The 25,010-nt window shown below is 43.6% G+C and overlaps 1 long non-coding RNA gene across 3 annotated transcripts in view; it reads right to left on the bottom strand.

Moving 5' to 3' along the window:
• LOC142071611 (uncharacterized) overlaps nt 1-25,010 on the bottom strand; it is a 295,027-nt gene that overhangs the window by 184,959 nt on the left and 85,058 nt on the right. For 2 of the 3 annotated variants that reach the window (XR_012667734.1, XR_012667736.1), the window contains exon 2: nt 2,959-3,140. The exons of the other annotated variant lie outside the window; for it this stretch is intronic. This is a non-coding gene — a long non-coding RNA (uncharacterized LOC142071611). The remainder of the gene's footprint in view (nt 1-2,958; nt 3,141-25,010) is intronic. 3 annotated transcript variants of the gene reach the window in all.

The following is a 25,010-nucleotide window of genomic DNA, read 5'->3' as shown; positions in this document are numbered from 1 at the left end:
GAATGTTATTTTTAATTTGCATTTTGAAAAGTAGATCCTTAAGAGAAGGTTGTTTAAGGCTTGATCTGGACTTTTTCCACTGACTTCTAATGGTCATGGATCAGGGCCTTAGTAGGTAATGGAAAATCTACTAGAAAGATAGGTCTCTCGGCCACCTAATGGCTACACTGAAATGTAAGCTTGGACTCAGGCTTGAGCCCGAACCATCTGCACACAAATCTCTTGAGCTTGGTGCTAAGGTCCTAGGACTCAGATGTTAAGGTCAGAAGTGATCATCAGGATCATCTAGTCTAACCTCCTGCACATTGCAGGCCGCAGAACCTCATTCACCCACCTGCAGGCATGGAGGGATGAACCAGAGTCAAGCAGGGACCCAGAATCAAATGTCCGATTGCTTTGCAGTGTAGACAGCTTTCCCCCATCCTCAGGTAGTGGGAGTCTACCAAAGTATCTCACAATCCCATGGGCCAGCTTCATTTGTTCTCTCTATCCCAAGAATCGACTCCAGGGAAACAAAAACAACCCCCTCGGTGTAGTGCAGCAGCAAAGTGAGTCAGTGTTTAATCCTTCCATTGTATTCTGAACGCTAAGCTGCAAACACACCATCAGAGAGTGTTTATATTTGCAATGGAGACTGACCAGAACAAAGGGCGCTACTTCATGGTCAAGGGAGCACAGGCAGATTTTGGTGACTCTCTGGTGCAAGGCCAACAAGACCTTTAGTACCAGGAATGACTATGCATAGCAGCAAATAGCAAAGAAGGTGGCAGCATTGTAAGTTGGTGTCCAGTGCAAGGAGCAGATTAAGCAGCTCAAGATTGAGCACAAGAAAACCAGGGATCAGAATTAGACCTTGGATAGCTGATCGGCATCATGCCCTTTTTATGAGGAATTTGACCAGGTACCAAGTGCTACGCTGAGCCCAGAGCCAACAGTGGTGCATGATGACCTCGTTGGCCAGGATGGTGATCTGCTGGCCTCAGAATCCGGAGGGGGGGTGGGGGGATGTACTCAGAGCAGATGTTTGATGCCTTCTCCCCCGCACAAGGAACAGCCTACCACAGAGCCAGCTGCAGACATGGAAGGGACGGAAGTTACCTCAGAGCCTAGTAAGTTTACCTCAGAGTACCATTTTAATGTATCTAGGAATGGGAGGGACTTCCATTCTCTGAACCAATGCAAGAGTTATTAGAAGTCCCAGCTAGCAGCAGGTATTGACTAATGGGAATTTTATTCCAGTGGCTTGGATCCCTCTCACCAACCCCCTCCACCACACAAAGCTGAAAATGGCAACTGGGACATGCAAACAGTAAAGACATTTGAAAGTAAAAGTAATTTTTTCCTGGAAAGGCACAGATTTTTTGTAGGGCAATTCCTGTTTCTTAAAAAATAATAACCATGCATTGCCATGCCTATCAGTACGCTGCTCTGTAACCACTCGACGTATAACCAGCAGGCAGCAATACCTCCATAGCTTGCCCACACTGCAGCAGAAGCCTGGGCCAACATATCGACTTGGACCATTCCAAGAGGAAACGTTTCCAAGATGAACTGATGATTCAAGCTCTGGAGGGGGCCAACAAGCAGGTCGAGTACCAAAGATAGAGGGACTTATGGCTAGAGGGAAGGCATGGCAAGAGGAAAGGCTCAGGCTGGCTGCACAGCTCAAGGACAGGGTTTCAGTGAGAGCAGGCACTTGCTTTGCAGTTCCTGGGTCAGGAATGGGAGCTAAGGGAAGAGAACAGATCTCAGCAGTAAGAACTGTTTTAGCAGCTGCTGTTCCTGATGCCCACAAGAGTACCAGCTCCTGTTGCATCCCCCACACCATGGCCTGAGTTCCCTGCAAGTTACTCTGAGATGTAGTCCAGAAACAGCTTAGAAGACTGCATGGCTGGGTGGCCCATGCAATCAGGCCCCACGAGCAGCTGGGCAGGGCAACTTTGACCCAGCACATGCCTCCATATTGACCTACCCTCCCCTGTGGATGTCACCATGCTCCTCCTCTGGTGCCAAGTGCACTGCAGACATGGAAGGAAAGGAGAAGGGTGGGGGGAGGGGCCATGCAAAAGGAAGGGGTTTCTACCTCACAAATGATTTCACTGTTTGCATTTAGAGAGTGCACTCTCTTCAATTTGGAAAGGTTCTGTTGTTACGGGTGTGGTAATGGCATCTGGCCGGCCTGGCAGTGGGTTAATGTTGTACTTTTCTAACACAGGTCTATAAAGCAAGCTTTTATTTGAAATCAAGAAAGTTTATTGCTATTATGGCATCATATCACACAATGACAGGTTTCAGAGTAACAGCCGCGTTAGTCTGTATTTGCAAAAAGAAAAGGGGTACTTGTGGCACCTTAGAGACTAACCAATTTATTTGAGCATGAGCTTTCGTGAGCTACAGCTCACTTCATCCGATGAAGTGAGCTGTAGCTCACGAAAGCTCATGCTCAAATAAATTGGTTAGTCTCTAAGGTGCCACAAGTACTCCTTTTCATATCACACAATGTGTATTTAAAATAATAAAGATAAACACATGATCAGGGACAGTTAGGAATTAGTATGCAAACACTATTCCTCAATACAGTGAACTACATCAAGCCGTACTTCAGTCACTTCCTTACATCACTCCATACTGTGAATCAGCCTTCCCGCCCCATTGGATAAGTGGTTGTGTCATTCATAAGCACATTACATAGCAATCAACCCTCCACCCTTCCCCAAGCACTGAACCACACACACACACACACACAGAGCCCCATCCTCCTCCCCACAAGCACATTCATAAAGGTACTATCCCCACTCTTCCATTGGGCCATGCAAGTCCACAATGTGGGTGCATGAAGCATCCCTGACTTCTGTTGCCCAGGTGCATTGAGCTCCAGCTGTGGCAGGTGCTCTTTCTGGCTGAGGGTACTGATTCAGCAGCCCCTAGCTGTCATAGGTTCTTTGGGAAATGACTCACCTCTGCCTTCACAAAGACTTTGAAGAGCACAGCAAGCCACAGCAATGTGGACAGCATTGATGACTCTGGGATCCAAACAGGTCTGCAGACACCTCCAACAGGATTTCAATCTTCCAAAAGCACATTCAACAACCATTCTACACTTTACGAGAGTGTAATTACAGTATCTTTTGCCAGGACCTCTAAAAAAAAAAAAACATCAGGGTATGGTTTCATAAGCCAAGGCAAAAGTGTGTACATGGGGTCCTCCAGAATAATGGAGGGGACAGTAACTCCATTTATGACAATGGTGGGAATAGTGTCCCAGCCTGTCCATGAATGTAGACTCCAAATCACCAAAAAAACCTGACATGATCTTTTCCAGTGCAACCCACAATGACATTCATAAATTGGCCTCTGTAGTCAACGAGGGCCTGCATTACAATGGAGTAGTAACCTTTGTGGTTTATGTACTCATGCTTCTTGAGGAGGGCAAACTATGGGCACATAAGTCCCATCAGTGGCCCCAGCTCAGCGTGGAAACCCCATTCTCTCAAAGCCAGCAATTACCTCAGGGATAGTTTTTATGGCCACCACCTTGGGGTAAACCACACACCTGATTGTCTCCGAAATATCTGCCATGACTACTTAAAGTTGACTTTCCAACACCAATCTGAAAAGCAATGGACCTGTAGCAGGCTGGGGTAGCCAGCTTCCAGTTGGTTACTGCAACTCTGTTTTGGGCCAACATGGCCACCCTCATGGGTGTGTCTGTATGCTGGAGAGTGGGGCAAGCCGCTCACAAAGCTGCAGAAATGTAGCCTTCTCCATGCAAAAGTCCTGGACTCACTGCTGGTCATCCCAGGTCTGCATGACGAAGTGGTCCCACCAGTCTCTGCTTGTGGCCCTGCACCAGAAACTCCAGTCTACATTGGGGGGCATCAGCAGCCGTACCAAGTGTCATAAGTAGCTTCAGCCAGTTTGAGTCTCCCATGTCTGTGTCCTCCTCCTGCTCCATCAGAAGCTCTGTCAGGTGCCTTTAGTGGATTAGAAAATGCCACCAAATGTCCGCCAGCATCTCACAGAAGCTCTGCCCATTTCCTGACACGGACATGAAAGTGCAAGCAAGAGAAGTTCTTCGAAAGACGACTCCTCCATGTTGCTAGCTCTGGTAGCTGGGAGTGCACAGACCAAAGTGACTGCTCGGCAAGTTGTGTTGGTGGGCTGTTTAAACTCCCTGTAACGCGCAGGGTGTACCATCAGATTTCCCCACAGTGCACCATGGTGGAAGGGCTAGAGGGGCCACATTTTGGGAGGGTACTAGGAAGTCTGGGATATGGTTGGTTAGACTCAGGTCTGCATGCTGCAGTGTGGATGCCAGAGCCCCAGGTTAGTAAATTACTAACATGGGGTTAACAGTCCATGTGGACACTCAAGCCCTGGGTTCTCTAACCTGGGGTCAGCTGACTCAAGTCCCACTAACCATGCAGCACAAATAAGTTTCACATATTCAGAGAGCAAATAAATGAAATACCATTTGTATGTCATGAAGCCATTCACCTGCTCTGTGATGCAAAGCTGCAATGGTCAGGCAGGAACTGGAAAGAGAAATGCCACCCATTGATTAGGCTGTGCATCAGCTCAACACCGTTCAGTGTAGGCAGCCAGTTGTATCCTAAAAGCACATTCTCTTTGTTGCTGAATGTATGCAAGTCTCACAGTATATCTTAATCCCTTAGAATGCTGGGCTTTTCCATATTTCCAGTAGTGCATGAATGCAGTGTAAGCAGACTTTGCAGATTTCTATTGTGTCTATCATCTAGGTACCAAAGGAAAAGGTGTTACCATGCCTAGTTGCACAGACAAGAAAGTCAGTCCTATTTGGTTGGAAAACCCTGCCCAGATGTTAGTGGGTGGCCAGATTTCCTGACAGTTCTTCTTGCTGAATATTGTGAAGCTGACAGATCCCCCTCCTGTATAAAAGATCCAGGTGTGGAGAGAAGATATCTAATCACATACCAATAATCAGATGCCCTGGGGGAGCTTTTTAAATATATATGGTTTATTAATTATTCTCTGGCATGGATACATCCAATCATTTGTATGCCACTTCTTAGCAAGTGTATTAATGCTGTGCCATATACAGACTGTTACAGTTCAGTGCATTTTAATAGTGTTTCTCAAAACAAACTAATTTTCCCAGCAAAATCTTGGTACTCTTGGCATAAAGCCCAGACACAAAGCGATCTCATCAACTGGGTCTTAAATATTTGTCCCTTCTCTCCGCAGCTTTCCTTTCAGTCACATCATTATCTATGGATCATGGAGATGAACACAAATTACAATGCCATTTTCACTTTCAGAATCATAATGTCATTCTAATTTTTAAAAAAGATACTTACCTATAAAATGAGCTACTTTTTTATGTAGCGAGACTTAACCCAGTACAGGTTAGATTATAAAACATTTGTCTGGCCTACAATTAAGACTCACAGTAGACTATAATTGCACCTTAAGAACTGGACACAGGATGTAGCTGTGACTCATTTTTAATCAACAAGATCTCGAAACTTGAATCTGCAACACTTATGCAGGCAGGTCCACTGAGATCAGTGGGGCTACTCACACTACTTGGGGTGAATAAGAGTTCAATCAGATCTTCTTTGATCAATGCAACTTTATGACAGCAGGAGTTGAATTTCTAAATGGCTTTTTTCAGCAGTACTGTCTACAAGACTCAAATCCTCTACATCACAGATTTTTAAATATATTTTCACACATTGTGCAGGAGAGAGAAGGCACTGGAGGTGTAGGTGGGGCACAATCAATAGCAATTAATAAGGCATGCCCAATGGATGGTGACAGGGAACAGAATACTGGAATTCCAGCATTTGGAGTCTGTGCTCTGCCACCGACTTCTTTTCTGACCTTGGGCTAGACACTAAGGTTATGTCTATACTACAATAAAAGGCTCGTGGCATGGCTGCAGCTGGCCTGAGTCAGCTGACTCAGGCTCACAGGGCTCGGGCTATAAAATTGCTGTGTAGATGCTCAGGCTGGAGCCCAAGCTCTGAGACACTGAGGAGGGAGGTCCCCAGAGCCCAGGCTTCAGCCTGAGCCTACAAGTCTGCCCAGCAATTTTTAGCTCTGCAGCCTGAGCCCAAGTCAGCTGACCCAGGCCAGCCACGGCTGTGACAGAGGTTGTTTATTCCAGTGCAGACGGAGCCTTGATTTCTCTGTGCCCCAGATCCCAATCTATAAAATGGGGATAGTAACACTTCCCTACCTCACAGGGGTTGACAGGATAAACTAAAGACAACAACGGGCTCAGATACTAGGTAACGGGGGCCATGTAAGTATTGGATAGGATTGTAGCAGGCTGAGATTCAATTACAAAAAAGAAAGAAAAAGAAAAAAGAAATACTTCTGCTTTTTATCACACATGATCTTGTAATCTTCAGAGGTATAAAGAAAGTTTACTCTGACCCTCTTCACCATCTTTGAAATTACTAGAGATTCTCAAACACTGAAGGGCCCTCTGTGGAAAAACCCAGCACAGTTAGCTAACATCTTCAAAACTTCTTCAGAAGAACCTCTTCAAAAATGCAGCCATAGTTGAGACTAACCATCCTTAATCCCAGTAATCTGACCAGGAAACCTCAGCAGTCTGCTGCAGTGTCTGAGTGGTCTCTTCCTTCAGCTTTCCTAGTTCATTTGTACTGCAAATTCATGCTGCTATTCACCACACTAGTGTCTGAGTTGGGTGGCAAGGAAAGTCTAAGGAAGGGAGAGAAGAGGGATCTCCGATAGTCTAAGCAGTAGCACAGGGTCAGACTGGCCCTCACGGTGTTTGGCCACAGCCAGCAAATTCTTATGGAAAAAAAGGTTTCCCTCTGTGGTGATTAATGAGAGCCCTGTCTCTTTAAATCTTGCACAGAGATAGAAAGGGCTGAGAGGCCTTTCTCCCATGAGCCCAGCAGTCTCCTCCTTTAGATCCTGCCGGAACCTCTGAAGAGTTCCGGCATGCACAGCGCACAAGGGAAGAGAATGGCTGTACCCACCCACTACCCTGCACCCCTCCAGACTGGGAAGGGGGACAGAGAACATGTTGTCCATCACCCCATCCCAAAGTCCTGGGCAGTGAGATTGAAATTCTCTCCTGGCACAAACTAATAGTTTACCAAGGGTAGTGAGGAGGCTGAACTTATTTGCAACAAGTCAATTTCAGTCCTCTCAGCAACTTTAATACAATTCAGTACACATCACTATGTTTAGCTTCCTCTTCCATATCTTTTAGTGACCTTGTCTGCTACTCAGTTCCCTGCTTCTTCATCCCTTCCCCAGGCCCAGGAGGACAGGGGGGCACACAAAGTAGAGTCATCACTCTTCACCAGCCCCCCACATTATCCAGAGCTATGGGGCTAAAGGGCATCTTCAGCTCTGTTCTTTCCCAGGCATTTGGGTGAGGGGAAGGAGAGATGAAGAAAGATGAATCACCCCCACCCCAAGCCTCAGGGGAACCTGCTGGGAGGAACACCACCTCCCCTAGCCTCAGAGCAGTGTGGACCTAGGAGGATCTAGAGAAGAAGGATTGTATCATGAGTCCCACAATATTTGGTGTGTTTGTAGTGTCCCACCTCCTGAAGGCTTGTGATTAGGTGCGAATCTCTGCTTTTATATTTAAAATATGTTCGTTTCTAGCCCTCCTGGTTGCAAAGAACAACCCTGAGAACTCAGAAAACAGAAGGCAAAGGAAAAGACCCACATTTTATTAGTTGTTTTTAAATCCAGTACGTATAAGCCAGTCAGTCACATGATTTTGGAGCTTGCTTCATAATTTTTAATTAACTGCTTCAGCTTGGTAGTGCCAGCTAGGGTGTAGAAGGTCTCTTCCCTTTCCTGATGCTGGCACCTGCATTGCATTCTGGGGCACTCCTGAGGTTCACCAAAACCATTGAAGTGTCAGCAGATGGAAAGACCCTTGGTGGAGTCTGTCTTTGTGGAAGAGTTAAAGAGACAGGCTTTTCATTAAACACAGGAGAATTCTTTTGTAAGTTCTTTGGCTAGCTGGGAGCACAGGCCCCTTAGGAGATTTCTGAGTACCCCTCTGTCTCAGTTTTTGGGTAACTGCACCTGTATCTCCCATTCTGTGTATGCTCCTCCATGGTATACACCAGGAGTGCCCAATCAGCTCTTTGCCCAAACGCAAGTGATGGCTGGGGGCTGAGACCCATGTTCTACTCCTTTCTGATTGGGGGTTTTAAGACTGTATAGCTCCCTGCCGTACACTGTGATAGCCTCAGCAAGCCAGGCACCCAGGCTTTGCTAATTATCCAGTGACCCATGACAGGTATTACTTGCCCATAATCCAACACCTCTAAGCAAGCACATTTATGCTTAGGGTACAAACAGATTTAGATGCATACTAACCATACCAGGAGTCACCCATAAGTCTTATGGGGCTCTAGTAAGCCAAAGTCCTTCCAAGCTTTCAGCAGGATTGGGGCCCCCTTGGACAGAAGTTCACAACCATTTGCCGAATCAGAAATAAGGCAATGAGTCTGTTCAACTTCACACTTTTATGCCCTTTCTTGGTTTCCTAGTTTATGGAAAACCCAGCCTGAACCAGTATATGCAAGCCACCTCAGGTTCACTATCTCAGGGGTAATCAGCCCCCACCGTTTTTAGTTCCCAGAGGAGCTGTGGTAACTCTCCCCCATGAAGTAGAACACAATCATAAATGTAAAAGTGGTCCCCAAACATACCACATAGAATTGCAATATCTGTCACACTCTGTAACCTGTCCGACATTGCCACCATATCTTGACAGGTCAGAGATTTCCAGACCAGAAGTGACCATTATGATCTTCGAATCTAGTCCGACCTTCTGAATGACACAGGCTATAGACCGTCACCCAGTAATTCCCACATCAAGCCCATAACTTGTACATTTTTATGCCTCTCAATTAAAGCTTTACCAGCCTCCGTACATAGAGACATCGAGTCATGGAACAGAGATATGGGCATCCCTTTCTATGCAGCTATGTTTAGGCTCTAGAAAGCTTGTAACGATTTTATATGTAATCATTTGTTTCCATTAATTCTACTTGCTTCTCAAATTTCTGTTCTTTGTTAAACTTGTTTTCGCTATAAACAAATCTATGTGCAGTGTGTTAAGTGGAGCGATGATCCTGAGCTGTAACTGGGAGCTGGTGTGTACACTGCTTTTGGGAGCAGTGGGTCTGTGAATACAGGGACTACCCAGTGGAACAGGACAGTTGTTTGGAGATGTTTGGAGTTCTCAGGGGTTGGCATGTGCCTACTGCTTATCAGCAGAGGGATGGCGGAGCCCATGCAGGCTGAGAGGGGAGTGCTTGAACTGCCTGTGGCTGATGGGGTCAGTGAGCTGACCATGGCAGGCACAGACAAGGCTTCCTCACACTAAGGGTAGTTGGTAGCAAGGTGAATCACAACCCTGCATACCCCAGAAAGCATCACAGTGGCATAATCAGGACGACCTATACCCAGTTTGCTTGTTACCTAAGGGTCATGTGCCAAGCACTTATATAGCAGATATTATAGATACTGAGATATACACAAGTGAGAAGGTTGGAAAAAAATAAAAGTTACAGTTTGTTATTTTCTATTTGTTTATTTTAGCTAAGGGAAATAGAACAAAGTAGGGACAAGATGAGAAAACCAGAGATACAGGCTAAGTATAATAGATTGCATTTGGAAAAGCTGCACAGAACGTGACTTGGAAACTACAGTAAAATCTGTTGAAGGGCTGAGAGCTCTACTCAGGGAAGATAAGCAGCAAGATCTGAACAATCCGCCCATGAGGCCTGAGACCAGGGGAAATGCAGGCTCAGGAAGCCAGCCTGGCCCCAATCCCAGTGTCTCAGAAAGACAGCCTGGCAGATTTAACTGGTCAAGTTAGAGATAGCAGAGAGGCTAAAAGGCTGGAAAGAGCAGCTAGCGAAAAGAATCAGGAGGCCCAGGAAAGGGAGATGCAAGCAGAGAAGCAAAAATGGGAGGCCAAGAAAGCAGTGCAAGAGGAGGTCCACCTGAGACTGCTGGAGCTGGAGAACAAAAATCTGGAAGCATTAGAGCAAAAGTGGGTAGCAGAAGCCCAGGAAAGGGGGAAGAAAAGGGAGTATGAACTTAAAAGTCTGGAAATGCAAGACAGATCCCTCAACAGGGATCACACAACAGGGACAAGGTGTGCCTGAGTTACCGGGAGACTGACTACATTGAGACATATTTGACCACCTTCAAGAGGATCTGCGGTGTACATAAAATACCTGAAGGCCAGAGTGTGATGGTAAAGCTTTGCAAATAGTTAAAGGTATGGATGTCAATGATGGAGCCATATTGGCCTCACACTATTCTTCCTACCTTTCCTTCACATCAGTATAGTTGGCAGTTGTGCATTTAATACGGTCTCCTTGAGAAAGTGCTAGCTCTCCTGAACTCCTTTTATCCCTTAGATTTCCTTCCCATGTGACCTAACCGACCAGTTCTCAGCGTTTGTTAAAGTCTGCTTTTTTTTAAAGTCCATTGTCCTTACTCTGCTGGGACCTTCCTAGGCTAGGAGTGAGTTCAACTGGAAAGACAGGAATCTACTTCTTTCCAGTAGAGTTCCCCATTTCTAATCCTGTCGAGTTGTGAGACTCTGGACTTTAAAACTGACATTTTTAGATGTGGAAAAGCTGCTTAAGCCACAAAAACCTCTAATAATAAGCTAAATCAGAGCCCCTGTACATTTGAGTTCATCATCACTGAAGATCCTGGCTTTACAGGCAGAGAGACACAAATATTATAGTTCCAGTACTTTTTTCTAAACTCTGTGAACACCTCTAAAATAGTTTTTCTGCAAGACACACAGCATACTGTGTGCCTGATTATGTGATGTGACAGAAAGCTTTTATGTGCATCCATCCGGCATGACCTGCCTAACTCTCTTGTGGCTTTGCCACTTATGGGTAACACATTCATCCCAAATTGAATGCTGATAAAACATTTACTAATCAACCTTCAACCTTTGAAGTCAAGCCGAGCTATGACAAATTATGCCAGCTGATGATCTGTCCCATGATACATATACAAAGTTACTCATTGTTTTTCCTATTTCCAGTTATACTCCTGACTTTCGGGAGTTTGATTTTTCAATCTTAAATGTTACATCAGTGCTAGTTTTCTCTGTGCATGTGCATAAGGGAAACCGCTGTATATACAGAATGCATGTATCAATATAATCATGTTTATCATGAACATACAATAGCTAGTCATATAATTAAGGTAAAACATATTTCCCATATGAGAAGTCAACTGAGCTAGTCAACCCCTTTAACAGGAGCTCTTCACCAAGAGCAGCAAACACAAAGGAAGCATCAGATGTATACAGTTCGTGTTCCAGTATTCTACATCTGCTTTTTAAATGTACTGCTAGTAACTTTCCTTTTAAAAAAATTCAACATATTTTCTTCAACGTATCACTACTTTAATATAAGTATCTAATGGGAATCCATGTGTTTTGTCTCATGTGCCAGTAGTTTCTGATATTTACTCCTGTGAATCTTGCTGCTATTTAAGTGAATTTAATATTAAATAGATGAATATAACAGAACTATCAAGTTCTGCTTTACTGAATAACCTCGTTTTTAAAATCTTTGTGAACCTAAATTTGTTGTTAGATATTTATTAGATATTGTTGTTAGAAGTTTCTGCAGCACAGAAACAGCATCTGTACTTGCTTCTATGATGCACACAGCACACTTCTGAACATTCTAACTACAACATTAAAAACAATCATAACTTCCTAGTACAAAGCTGTAGACAATTTATCTGGGGGTAAACACACCAAGTACAACTTTCAAAAGGGCCTAAGTCATTTAAGCACTTCTAAAAGTTTGACCCACTGACATTATATGCAAATACTATTATTTTGTTTTATCACAGCTTTGTATAACGAAGAGGAGAGATGAAACATTTCATTTTCTCTTGCAACTGGAGAGAGATCCGAGCTGGCTTGTTCACCCTCAAATGAATGCACTCACTTTTTGGAAGTTCGTATCTGAACCAAACTCTGTGCTCAGTGGAGCTGGGGGAAGTTTTTCGAATAAATTGTTTATTTGCTGTAAAGTGCAGTTTCAGTCCACCCAAACCTAGTCGTGAAGTTGACATGGATTTGCTGAGTAGGTTTGCCCCCTCCACCCAAAAAAACAGTGGGGGATTCTGAGGCAGTGGCAACATCAGCAGCCTCCCTTATAACTTTCAGCCTAGTACTTGGGCACTCGCTAGGGATGTGGGAAATCCTAGTCTAGTCCCTCCCTCCCCACCTAATGTACAGACAGAGGTGGGAGAGCAAAGTTCAGAGACTCCCTAATCACTGAGATATAAGGTTCTCCAGGGTAGGAGTCTCAATCACTCCTGTTGATGCTGTTCGTCTTTATATAAAATACCTGAATAGTCATTCTTGTTTGGCCCCATGACTATATAGGCTGGTGATTAGGGAACACTCGTTCAAGACCCTCCTCCAGTTATTATTTAATTATTTATACAAATTGGAACAGCTTCTACAGGAGTGATTGAGCGAGATCCACCCCAGAATATAGCCCAGTGGTGGGGGGGGAGCATTGTTTTTTTCAAAAAAAGAGATTAGGGTCGTCTCCGGAGAGGTAGAAAACCAAAGTTTACATCCATTCCCCACATCAGGCAGAGGGGGGAATTGAATCCCAGTTTCTCATATCCCAAGTGAGTGTTCTAACCCGTAAGCTAAAGGTTAGATGGGAGGTACCATCACCTCATCTTCCCCTGGCCATTTTGTGAATCTAGCTCTTCATTTCCTTTGCTTTCAGTTATTTGCCCACTTCTAGTGCTCCATTTTATTTCTACTTATAACCCTGGTCAGAGTGGGTCAATACTCCATCACTTTCAGCCTCCATTCCAGACCCAAATAGGTCAGTTTCCTGTTTCTAAATAAAGCTACCTGCTTTGTCAGGGCTTTTGAAAATGTCAGTATGACACCTGAAGTCACCATGCAGCCTTCTGAACTAGACCATAGCAGGGAATTGTGTTCCAGAGTCAGCAATTCCCCATTTTCCATTAGTACTGGTGAAAGAGCGATTCGTCAGCCCTCGAGCCTTCTGGAAGTTTTGATTACACACTGCAAGGGATTCACATGCAATTTATACAGCTCCAAGAAATAAAGAAGTCAAAAGTTAGTCGTGACATTGCAACAGCTAATGGCATCTCAAACTTCAGGCAAGAGCTCGCTCTGAATTCTATGATTTTTCTCGGGATTTAGACCAGTGTAACCAAGAACTGAATCTGACCTAATGTATCTAGTCTGTAACTTTAAAAGAAAAATCTACTACATAGTTCTTGTTTCTGGAAGCTCCGCTACTGCCCTGAATCCAAGGTGAGAGATGGACTGTTTTTTACACTCCACCTCAAAGCACGAATACCTTACTCAGGAAACACACAATGGTTAACACTTGTCCTTTTGTTCGACTTTAAGCTAACTGTATTAAAAGGTATTTTTTCAGTAAAGTGTTCCATTGCTACAGTAGGCATGTCGACGGTGCTACAATTCAGAAATGGGTTCTGTCCGAGCTGTTTTCATCAGCCCAATCTCTTTAAGAACAAGTGTCAAGCTGATAAAATTGCCTGTGACACCAGGTAAATTAAGGGAAGATATGCCTAGTTTCAGATTACAGTTCTGCTATAAAATTCCCTGCTGTGCTGGTATCTTCTCTGCAGTAAAACTGGAGGACAGGGAGACAGCAGAACCTTCCATCTTCATACAAGGCTCTCCTGTAATGCTCTTTTTTAAAAAATACACATACTAGCAAGCTTCACTCCGCTCCCCTCACTGCCTCAAACTCCATTATAAGTCTTCACTGACACTTTTTGATCACAGTCTAGATATTAGAAGGATTGTGTTGCTTTTTTCTTTTAGTCTTTAAATGCACGCTCGACCTAATCCACTGCCCCTCTAATTAGCAGCAGGAGCCAGATGAGGGAGAAATTTCTCTGAGCAAAGCTTATGCCTTGCAATACATAGCTGATTATTCACTCATTCATAATTTTTTTTTAATTTCCACTCCATTAACCACAGAATTCAAAGAGCAAACTCACAATAAGTCATAGTATAAGCTTCAATATGTGAACATGCTCTTTGTTCCTTATAGGATTTGTACGTCTGTTTTGCAGGCGAAAGATTACAAGAATTAATGAGAGACAAGAAAATACGATTTTTATGGTTGAAAAAGGGGAAAGCCAGTTGCATATAAAAAAAGATTAAAGACAAAAGCTGCTACAACCTGCAGACCTTATGTCTTGATCTGCTTTAACATTAATTTATGTCCAAAGATTTAAAGACTCAGTAAGGAACTCAGTAATATACTTGATAGAGCAAGTGAAATACAGTTTCAGGAAAACACCCTGGAGTGTGGTTCTTACACTAAAGGCAGATTATAGGAAGTGGAAAACCTTTGAAAATCCTGGTACAAGCTCAGAGCACTGAGAAATTAGAGAAAATTCAATTTAAACAGGATACAGCTGAAGAAGGCAAGCACTGAACACTTATCTAAGGGTACGCTGCACATAGGGTTGCCAGGAGTCCAGTTTTCCACCGGAACACCCGGTCAAAAAGGGACCCTGGCGGCTCCGGATGGCACCGCTGACCAGGCCATTAAAAGTCCAGTCGGCGGCGCAGCGGGGGCCTGGGACTCAGGCAGGCTCCCTGCCTGCCCTAGTTCCGCGTGGCTCCCAGAAGTGGCCGTCGGGTCCTTGCGGCCCCTACACACATGGGCGGCCAGGCCAGGGAGGCTCCGCATGCTGCCCCTGCCCTGAGTGCTAGATCTGCAGCTCCCATCCCCTGCCCCAACCCGAAGCCCTCTCCCTCATCCTGAACCCCTCATCCACAGCCCCATTCCAGAGCCCACACTCCCCCTCCCACACCCCAACCCTCTACTCCATCCGAGTGAAAATGAGTGAGGGTGGGAGACAGTGAGCAATGGAGGGGGGGGTGGAGCAAGCAGAGGCGGAGCCTCGGGGAAGGGCTGTTCGGTTTTGTGCAATTAGAAAGTTGGCAACCCGAGCTGCACCGTGGCACCACTTTAACAAATAGGCAGGCTGGAACCAAAACCCTAGATCCAGACTCCAGATCCAGTCTGAACTTCATAACTAGGTAATGGGCTTTATCAATTAACTAGCAGCTACCACCACCAAACTGAGGGGTTTGAAATTCAAACCTGAACATTTCCCAGCACTGGAGGCATTCAGATTCAGAGAGAGGTTTGAGGGAACCTAGATCTCAATACAAATCCACATTCAAAGTTTGGATTCAGCACCATCTCTGTTTTAAATGTGTGCAGTGTTGTACCATGGGTACTGTGCTATATAATTGGTTATGTTTTGGCTATATAGAGTGTATGTTTTATAGAAAAATTAAGGTATTAGAATAAATAAATAAGATAGTAGATACTAGTATTAGCCATTTTCTTTTTATTCATGCCTTGCAGGTAACAGACAAAACCTTGTCTGTGTCTATGTTAATTAGATTAGAGGAATTTCAAAGGCCTAGGCCCCAATGTAGGAAAAAATTGTTGCAAGATTTAGTAAGGCCTAATTTATGATGCCTTTCTTGTTCAGCATAAAACACTGCTATTTGTTACCTTTGAAGGTCTCTGTAAAAAACTGTTTGTGTGAATGAGGAATGCATGCCTCAGAAAAAAATAAAGTGTGAAGGCCATTGTTGAAGCCAGATGGCCAAGGGAGAAGGAGTAAAGAGACTGAAAAGACTTAAAGACACCAGAGAACCATCAACATGCATCCATGGTTGAGAAGGGGCAGATTGACAACCCTGAGGTGAAGGCTGGCACCCTTAAACCACAAAATAATTGATTAAATCAAAAACAGACAGAATGACCCTCCTGGAGGTGTTTTGGGCCATCAAAAGATAACACCCACTGAGGAGTAACCGGTCATAAGCTGACACTGCAAAATCCATAAACTTCAACAAAGAAAAAAAGACTATAATAACAGAGTGCTTTGCCACGGGGCTTTGGGTTCGTCTTGCCAACAACTCCAGGAGCATCGGATCGCGACTGACAGAGCCCAGCTCTCCTCTGCGACCAATCTGGCTGGCCACTAGATTGATCCAGACTCTGGACTGGTAACTATAAATATGGACTGGCAGGACTGTGTGCATAGTGTGTGTGTGTGACTAAAAAGCATATGCTAATTGCTGTATTCTCAATAAATGTGGCGTGTTGCCTTTTCCCCTCTAAAAAGATCTTGTGTGCTTTGTTTAAGCATAACACTTTTGGTGGAGAATTGCAGGCCCAGAGTTTTGCAAAACAGAAGTTAGCGAGGATTGATAGATAGCACTTTCCAAAATGGAGGCAGCTCCTTTCTGATCTGGGCCCTAAAAAGGTCTGTCTAAATCCAAGAGTGAGCCTATGGTAAGCCACATCACCTAAATTTATGGTGCATTTTTCTTTCAAAATAAACCTCGTACACTATGGTCCTCAGTCCTCACTGCCCTGTACTTTGTGTAGTCATGTACACTTGAGCAAAGTGGTTGTAAAATGTTCCCCTTCTCATTTGGTAGCACACCCATTTTGCACTCCCCTTGCTCAGGGTGACTTATCTACACAAGCTGAAAGGCAGTGGAGAATCACACCCATGACCTCTTCCTTGAAGAGCAGATGACTTGCACACATAAGCAGTCCCAACAAAGACAGTTGCATGGCTACATTTAATTTTAATTTGTTTGAGAGAATTGGGACAACCGTGTTTTCTTGTCAGAGGGCCAAATGTGAAGTTTTAGCTGACTGCAGACAAGCAATCAGAATATTTTTCCCAGCCTGCTGTAACTACAGTAAGATTTAATTCACCTTTCAGTGTGGTGTTTGCTGAGGTACTGCATATTTAAGATGAAACAAGAATATATATCTTTTAAATCTAAATCTTTTTAATTCTTCTAATCCCTCTGAAGAGAGGAGCTGCTTCTAAGAGTTTGGAAATCACATTTCATCTTGGGTTTCTGTTTTGTAAAACAAAAAAGAAAAACTAGGAAAAAGTTTGTCTTTGGTCAAAAATGATGCTATTTTAATAAAACAATCTTAGTAGTTATGATTGTAGCCCCCCTCACTGCTACCATTGTGAAAGTATGGCGGTTCCCATTGGAGTCTATGAAGGATAAACCTTGAATTCTGCTTAAAGTGATGTCTCTTTGGCAAGGTAGGGGGGAGCAAGCTGAGATGTCACCCACTTTTAGGGTGCAGCAACAGGGTTCACACATGGACAGAATGCAGTACTGTAATGCTGTAGATTTGCCTTCCACACTAATTTGCCTTACAGAAAAGCCCTGACTTTTAAAAGAGCAACAAAACACAGTTTTATTTTTAACTGTTCCTTCCTTCCCAGGACGTGCTGGAAGTCTCACAAGAATGGAGTGGGAATTTTGTGTGGAAAAACCTCTTTTTCAAACACAGGATGTTTGGCTCATTCAGATAAGCTTCAGATACATATTGAAATGGTGGGTGTACAAACCTGGAGCCAACCCTCCTAATGTTTGGAGCTTTGCCCGTCACTCTAAATCATTATAAAAATGTTGAAGAAACATCCTGATTAGATATGGCATAAAGTCAGTCTTTTTGATATCCAAATTATTTCATGGGATCGGGTTATCATGTTCCTATGAGTTTTAAGAATAAATAGGCATTATCTGGGAGTTGTCATAGTTCCAATTTAGTATGTTTAAGTTAAATCTAATATTTTCCTTGTGTCTCTTTTGGTATCTCCAATAGTAATTTTTTTTAAACATTCACTTTCAGCGAGATTTTCAAAAGCATCTAGGGAAGTTAAATACTCAACACTATTGACTTCCAATGGGACCTGAGAGTCTAACTTCCATAGGAGCTTTCGAAAACCCTACCTCTGAGGTCTAGTTTGTTTTTAGCTCATGTCATAAATATAAAGGGAAGGGGAACCACCTTTCTGTATACAGAACTATAAAATCCCTCCTAGCCAGAGGCAAAACCCTTTCACCTGTAAAGGATTAAGAAGTTAAGATAACCTCGCTGGCACCTGACCAATAAGGAGACAAGATACTTTCAAAGCTGGAGTGGGGGGAGCAACAAAGGGTCAGTCTGTCTGTGTGATGCTTTTGCCGGGAACAGATCAGGAATGCTCTTCAGAACTCCCGTAAAAAGTTAGTAAGCAATCTAGCTAGAAATGCGTTAGATTTTCTTTTGTTTAATGGCTGGTAAAATAGCTGTGCTGAACGGAATGTATATTCCTGTTTTTGTGTCTTTTTGTAATTTAAGGTTTTGCCTAGAGGGATTCTCTATGTTTTGAATCTGATCACCCTGTAAGGTATTTACCATCCTGATTTTACAGAGGTGATTCGTTTACCTTTTCTTTAATTAAAATTCTTCTTTTAAGAACCTGATTGTTTTTTCATTGTTCTTAAGATCCAAGGGTTTGGGTCTGTGTTCATCTATGCAAATTGGTGAGGATTTTTATCAAGCCTTCCCCAGGAAAGGGGGTGTAGGGCTTGGGGGGAAGACATCTCCAAGTGGGCTCTTTCCCTGTTCTTTGTTTAACACGCTCGGTGGTGGCGGCATAGGGTTCAAGGACAAGGCAAAGTTTGTACCTTGAGGAAGTTTTTAACCTAAGCTGGTAAGAATAAGCTTAGGGGGTCTTTCATGCAGATTCCCACATCTGTATCCTAGAGCTCAGAGTGGGGAAGGAACCTTGACAGCTCAATAAAGTCTATTTTCATAATACCTCATGGATTAAATCCAGTCATTCCATATAAAATACTACTCATGACTACAATGGTAAGGGGTGTTGTTTTACCCAACATTAGGCATCTTACCAGATAAATCTGCATTGAGGTACTGTGGCTACACATACATTTAAACTGCTACCAACTCTTCCTTCTATGGTCCCTCCTTCTGTGCTATTCTGGCCCTCATCCTAACCTCTGATCCCTGCAGATAACTATTTAGGCATTTTTATACCATGCTCAGTGTCATGGGAGTTGATGCACTAGGCAAGAACCCACCCTGAGCAAGGTTCTAAACCAGCCTATAGTTCCCCTCCAAGTACTCCAACCCAGTCTCAGCTGTATACTGTCTCCTCCTCCTCGAACATGGCTGTGCTGACACATCTTCTACTTGCCATTTACTTGCCTCTTTCTGATCTTCCCCCCATCTGGCTTGCATCACAGCTGCATCCCTCCCGCCAAGCATGCACCTGCCCTGTTTGGTCTTCCAGCTACCAAATCCCTTCCATTTTGACAAGCCAACCCAGCCAATCCACCTTCCAGCTGCCAGTTCACTTCAGCTTCCTATGCACATGGCTCACTATTTAGTTATCAGACTGCCTCTTACAACTGCCAGGTGTATGCCCTCACCCATCCTGCTCCCAGCTCAGAGCATTCAGCTTCCAGGTGTTCTCCCCTGGGGAGCTATGAACTTGGAAAATTTAATTAGTGTACAATAACTGCTGTATTAAGCATGAGAAGGTAAATGTACAGTAGATGCTACAGAATCTCAAATAAAATATCAACTGATTATTACAAATATTTACATACTGTAGACTCCACATAATTGACAACCTGAAAAATAGCACACCTGCTTGATCTGGATGATTTCCAAAGAACAGATGCAATGCAATGCATCCCAGTACCCTACACACCCAGTTGTGAACAGACTGTCTAAGGCATTGCTGGTATTGTCTGTAAGCTTATTAATAGCAGTCAACGGGTATAAATTGCTGTTTGCTAGCATTAAATTCCCATTGTTGCAGACTTTCATTCATTTTACGCTCTCTTATAGTTACTTTAATCTAGCTTTTACAAATGTTTTAACAGCAAAATTTATTCTTAGCTCTCCACTAACTGGGATGGTCATTTAACTAACACAATGTTTCCACTGGAATGTGTCAATTAAAAGATTACTACTTCACACAGCATTATGCAGATGTCAGTAGCGACTTCATAATTGAGGTTATGGTTGAGTTAGGATTCTCATGTAAAAAACATGTTACTCATTTATCTTCTGTGATGGGAAAAGGTTTGGGCTACCAAACTTTTGACTCTAGTCAAGGTTTAATATGGGTGAAAATACCTAAAATTGTTCTGCAATATGGTACATTTTTAAAGATTTAAATAGGACTTTTTCCAAATGTGGCTCCTCGAGTCTTACCATTTTTTGCTTATTCTTGCTAAAAAGTCAAAGCTCACAAACATCAATTTTGAAATATTTACAAGTATTTCAAATATCTCAGACATAGAACCAGGGATTTAGGGCCTCCAGTGCCCATTGAAGTCCACGGGAATCCTTCCATTAACTTCAGTGGGCATTGAATCAGACCCTTTCTTAGGTCCCAATTCAGCAAAGCACTTATGTACGTGCTGACATACATCTGCCTACTACCAAGGCACTTTAAGTTAAAGAATGTACTTAAGTCCCATTGAAACTAAATTATTTTTTTATGATCAGAAACAGGCTGCTGTACAAATTCTGACCCAGCTTTTTGGTTTTGTTGGGGGGTAATGACATAAATAACCTCTCCACATGCTCTTTCAGTGTCAGTAAGTGAGATTGAACCAGCATCAAGGAGGTCATTCTGGTGATATTTTTGGCTCTCAAATTGATTTAGATGGTTTGTATCACTGACAGAAGTAGTAAAGAGAGAGGTGTTGCATCAAATGTTGGGCCAATCAACCTTGTCAGTATTCTTTTAAGGTGGTGGGTTTTAAAGTCTAGTTTTACAGGGAATGTGTGTCATAGGAGAAGAGTGCACTAGGGAAAGGGAAAGAAAGCTAGAGAAGGGAAAGGGTCCAGGTTTAAACCACAAATTGCTGAGATGACATTTGTTGTGCCTATTATGAATCAGAGAAACAGAATATTCTATTTGCATTCTTTGAGCACAACCCTAAGCCAGGAGTGGTGCTTAAGTTGCACCATCCCAGAAGCAGCCCTGGAAGATGGTTTTCCTGAGAGACACAACTCTCAGGGCTAGCCTAAACTGCAGTTAGGTCAACCTAGCTACATTGCTCAGGTCAGGAGTATGAAACATTCGCGAGAGATGTAGTTAAGCCAACCTAAGCAGCAGCGTAGACACCACTAGGTCAACTGCCGTCTCTTGGTGACATGGATTTTCTGCAGTGATGGAAGGGGTTCTGTGTCACTGTAGTAAGTCGCTACACTACAGCAGCACAGATGCAGAGCTGCAGCTGTGCCACTGTAGCATTTCTAGTGTAGACATACCCTCAGGGACACAATTCCCTCCCCATTTCCCCTTTGTTCCTGGAGCGTAGTAATTTGCTCCTGGCCTGTATTAATAGCAAAACTATGACACCCTCTACACCAGCTCAGTAGTGCTGGCCAGCATGTTGGGGATTGCAGCCAATGTTACTAACATTCCTCATTCTTCCCTCCCCATTTTCTCCAGTGGGTGTAAGCAAGTGCAGAGCTCCCATTTACTCCTTTGTGCCCAGACCCAACATCCAGGTAGCCCACGCAGGATACAGTGAAGGATTTTTTCATTGCCCTTGACACTCTTCTTTATATTGCCTTCACTCTTTTATGACCTTGAATTCGTTTTGCCTTAATTTTTTCCCAGAATTATTTCAGCAGTCCCCAAGAGACTTAGAAGCACTTGGTGTTTGCCCATCACTAATTTAAAACTCAATCAAGTTGATGTGCTGTTCAGTATTTCACTGAGACAATTTAAATGGAGACTGACCTTTGGCACAGAAATAATAATGAAATTCATCCCTGATGTTCTATCATTTTGAAGAAACAGGAAATCAGATACAGTTATAAAAGCATTCCTTGCCTTCAGACAGACTAGAAGGGTAGATTTGCAATCTCCCTGAATTCTGATTAAGTCTTCTTATTTAAATAATAAGAATGGATGAAAACACTGAAAGATGCTGATGGAAGCAATGAGGCAGTAAAGCAACTGCCTCAGACAGATTTTTGCTGAGGCTTATTTATTACAGCTTACAGACCATGGTATGTGCGCCTGAGCATTCCAAGCAATGCATTTGAAGGATTTAGCAGAAACGACATCTCTCCTCAATCACTAGGCCAGCATTTGACCTAACTGCAGGCTTCAACTAATTTCTTTCTAATGCTTGCTGACGAAGAGATGGTGGATGATTTATAGAGTTTGTGTTTTCTTAAGTGCTCTGCCATTCCCACAGCCTAGTGATCGTAAACCTAAATTTTATCATACTGCAAACCTGTTATAATGCTGGACAACAAGCTTTGCACATAGCATGAAACCAGGAAATCATGTTTTACTGCCAGTTTCCTACACACCCACCACCATCACATTTTTCTCAGAGATGGAACAAACCAGTTTGACTACATTTAAAGGGATACCAACAACTGGAAAGCTAGTCTTTTTATGCCATTAAAGTAGTTTCAAAGAGAAACCTGCTCCCCGCCCCCACACACACAAGTTTATGCTGCTAATTTTTGCAACCAAATAATTTTTTTTAAAAATAGGGTTGTTTCTTTCTCCTGTTGCTGCATGAGGCCCAGACAAATGAGAAACTGACTGATTTCAATGGATCCCCATGCAGAGTCAATCAATGGGGTCTGCCCCTTGGCAGCTTTTGCAGGATCAGGGCCTAACTAACCGAGTTTAGGCAATGCCACCGTTTCCCCTACAGATTCAAAACATTGCCCAATGTGGGCACATGCACACACACAAAACCTTGAGAAAAACAGAGATTGTTTCCTAATCTCTTCCAGCTACAGCAATCCTATGAGCTCTGGAAGAGAGTCATTCCAAACAACGAAGTTGACTTGAATCTTACAACCTTGAATTTGGTTTGCCCTAATTTTTTTCCCCAGAAGTATTTCAGCAGTCCCGATGAGACTTAGCAGAAGCATTCGATATTTGCCCATCACTCCCTCCCTCCCCACTAGCTCCTCATTTTGCACAGAGCTGCTTTGGGCGCTGTGTCAGAAACTGTCTACTCCTAGCCCCCACTTGCGGTGCGTTACCTGTCCCCATCTCATGCTTCCTGGCCAGAGGGAGTGAGTAATTAGGGACCAGTAGCAGGCACGCATGGGGCAGGCTGAGAAGAGCATTCATTCTTCGCACCAGGTGGGTGGGCAAGCTGAGCCAGTCTAGTATTATTTCAGGCAGGAATTCTGAGCTAGCTGGGTTTCCAAGCTGCCAGGAGACGTTTTTCTCTTGACACTGCAACCTCTATCAGAGCCCAAAACACAAAGGAAATGAGCCATTCCCAGCTGACATCCACTGAGGCATTGCCTGGTTTCTCGAGGAGTAAGCACAAAACTGTAATGCTTAAAAGCAGTTGAAGGAATTCACTCCTCAAGGCTAGTTATAGAGGCTGAAACACTGCTGGGCGGGGGGAGGACGTACACTTAGATGAATGTTTTCAGGAAGGGTAAAAGCCTCACAACAACCATTTTCACTTTACTCCTCTAAGAATCGTGACCCCTTAACCAATATCATAGAGTTTTAATACCTTAGGGATAAAATTATGGATCTTTAGAGCCAGGGAAGCTCAAGAGCAGGGAGCACTTTCAGGACTTAAGAGCCATGAAGGGAAGCATTATGCCTGTGTAAAGTCAATGCTTCAGGGCGCTAAGGGAGTAAGCCAGCCAAAGGCATTTGCTACATCTTTTAATAGAACTGCAGGCTGTACCTACCAATGCACTCCTGTTGCTGCTTGCCAGAAAGCAGGGGTCTAAGCATGGTTTGCCTTTCTCAGTACTGCACCTTTAAAATGTATAAATACTCTCCTTATGTACACAGAGCACCAGCCATTTTGTCCTCAGAGCGTGCTTGTCAACCATTACAAAGAGACACACACAGTACTTGTTGATAGGGATTATTTTTCCTACTTTCTTCCTGTTTCCTTTAATTTAACAGGAAAGTCACTTCAGAATCCAAGTACACAGCTGCTCATTGCGGGTGGAAATAAGACACGGCCACACTCCTGCCACCCCCCAGACATAAATCTATAGCTATGGAGCACTAAAGCCACACTAGTCAGCCTCTCACCAGCATTTTGCAGCCAGATCATGGTTACCTATGGTGCAGAATGGGGAAAAGGGGGTCCCTGCACCTCATCTCCAACTAGCACATGCACAGAGGGCCACATCACCTTTGAATTTAAGGCGCTCAAAACTACCTTTCAAAGGAAAAAAAGGGAAGTTTCCAAAGCTGTCATGAGGATTCCTTTCTCAAAAGGAACAAATATGGACTCTCCTCTCTACTACACATTGTTTGCTAATGTGATCATTACAGGGTGCATGAGAGTCCTGCAAATACTAAAGAAAAAAGAAACGGTTATAGATGAAAAGAAAGACGATGACAAATGGTCAAATTCCACAAACGCTCGCACGTATTGCTGATTCACATGAGTAAGCCACTATTCCACCTGGAAATAAAGGTTTGTAGGGTTGGGTCCAAACTTCAGCTGGAAGAGTCTCTCCTGCAAAAACAATGCAATCATATTCCCTCTGTATTTTTTCTGGTGCGAGGAGCAATTAGGTGTCAAGAGCACAAGATTAAATGCTTATGAAAGGAACACCAGGTGCATGTCACACAAAATGAGACCTACAAAAAGCAATGCCCATATTCCCTCTTTCGGAGATTGCCAATCCATGGTGTATAGACATGTGCATTTGCTGGTGGTCTGCAGAGAGCTGGCTGGTCACAGGGTGCTGACTCCTCTTCCTCATTTCCAGCTGATAGTAATAGAAGAGATGGGGGAGGCAGATGAAAGGAACAGCCAAAGTAGATAGTGTCATTAACTTTTTTCAAACAAGACAACACACTAAAGATATTTAGAAATCCACAAATGCTTTATTTCCCTGTGGAAGCAATTGCTGTGGAAGCCAGAGGACGTATACATGATTATGAAGGCTACGTGGTCTAAGCTGGTAGGGGATGTGGTCCTCAAGACAGTCTATATTAAGAAGTGATCCACAGTGTGAGAGTTTCAGAAGCCTTGTTCCATTTGCTTCAAAAGCACAGGGGTTAAGTGACGGGGG

Source organism: Caretta caretta, chromosome 3 (assembly GCF_965140235.1).
Source record: "Caretta caretta isolate rCarCar2 chromosome 3, rCarCar1.hap1, whole genome shotgun sequence".
Lineage (NCBI taxonomy): Eukaryota > Metazoa > Chordata > Testudines > Cheloniidae > Caretta > Caretta caretta.
This window is presented reverse-complemented; position numbering and strand designations above follow the sequence as displayed.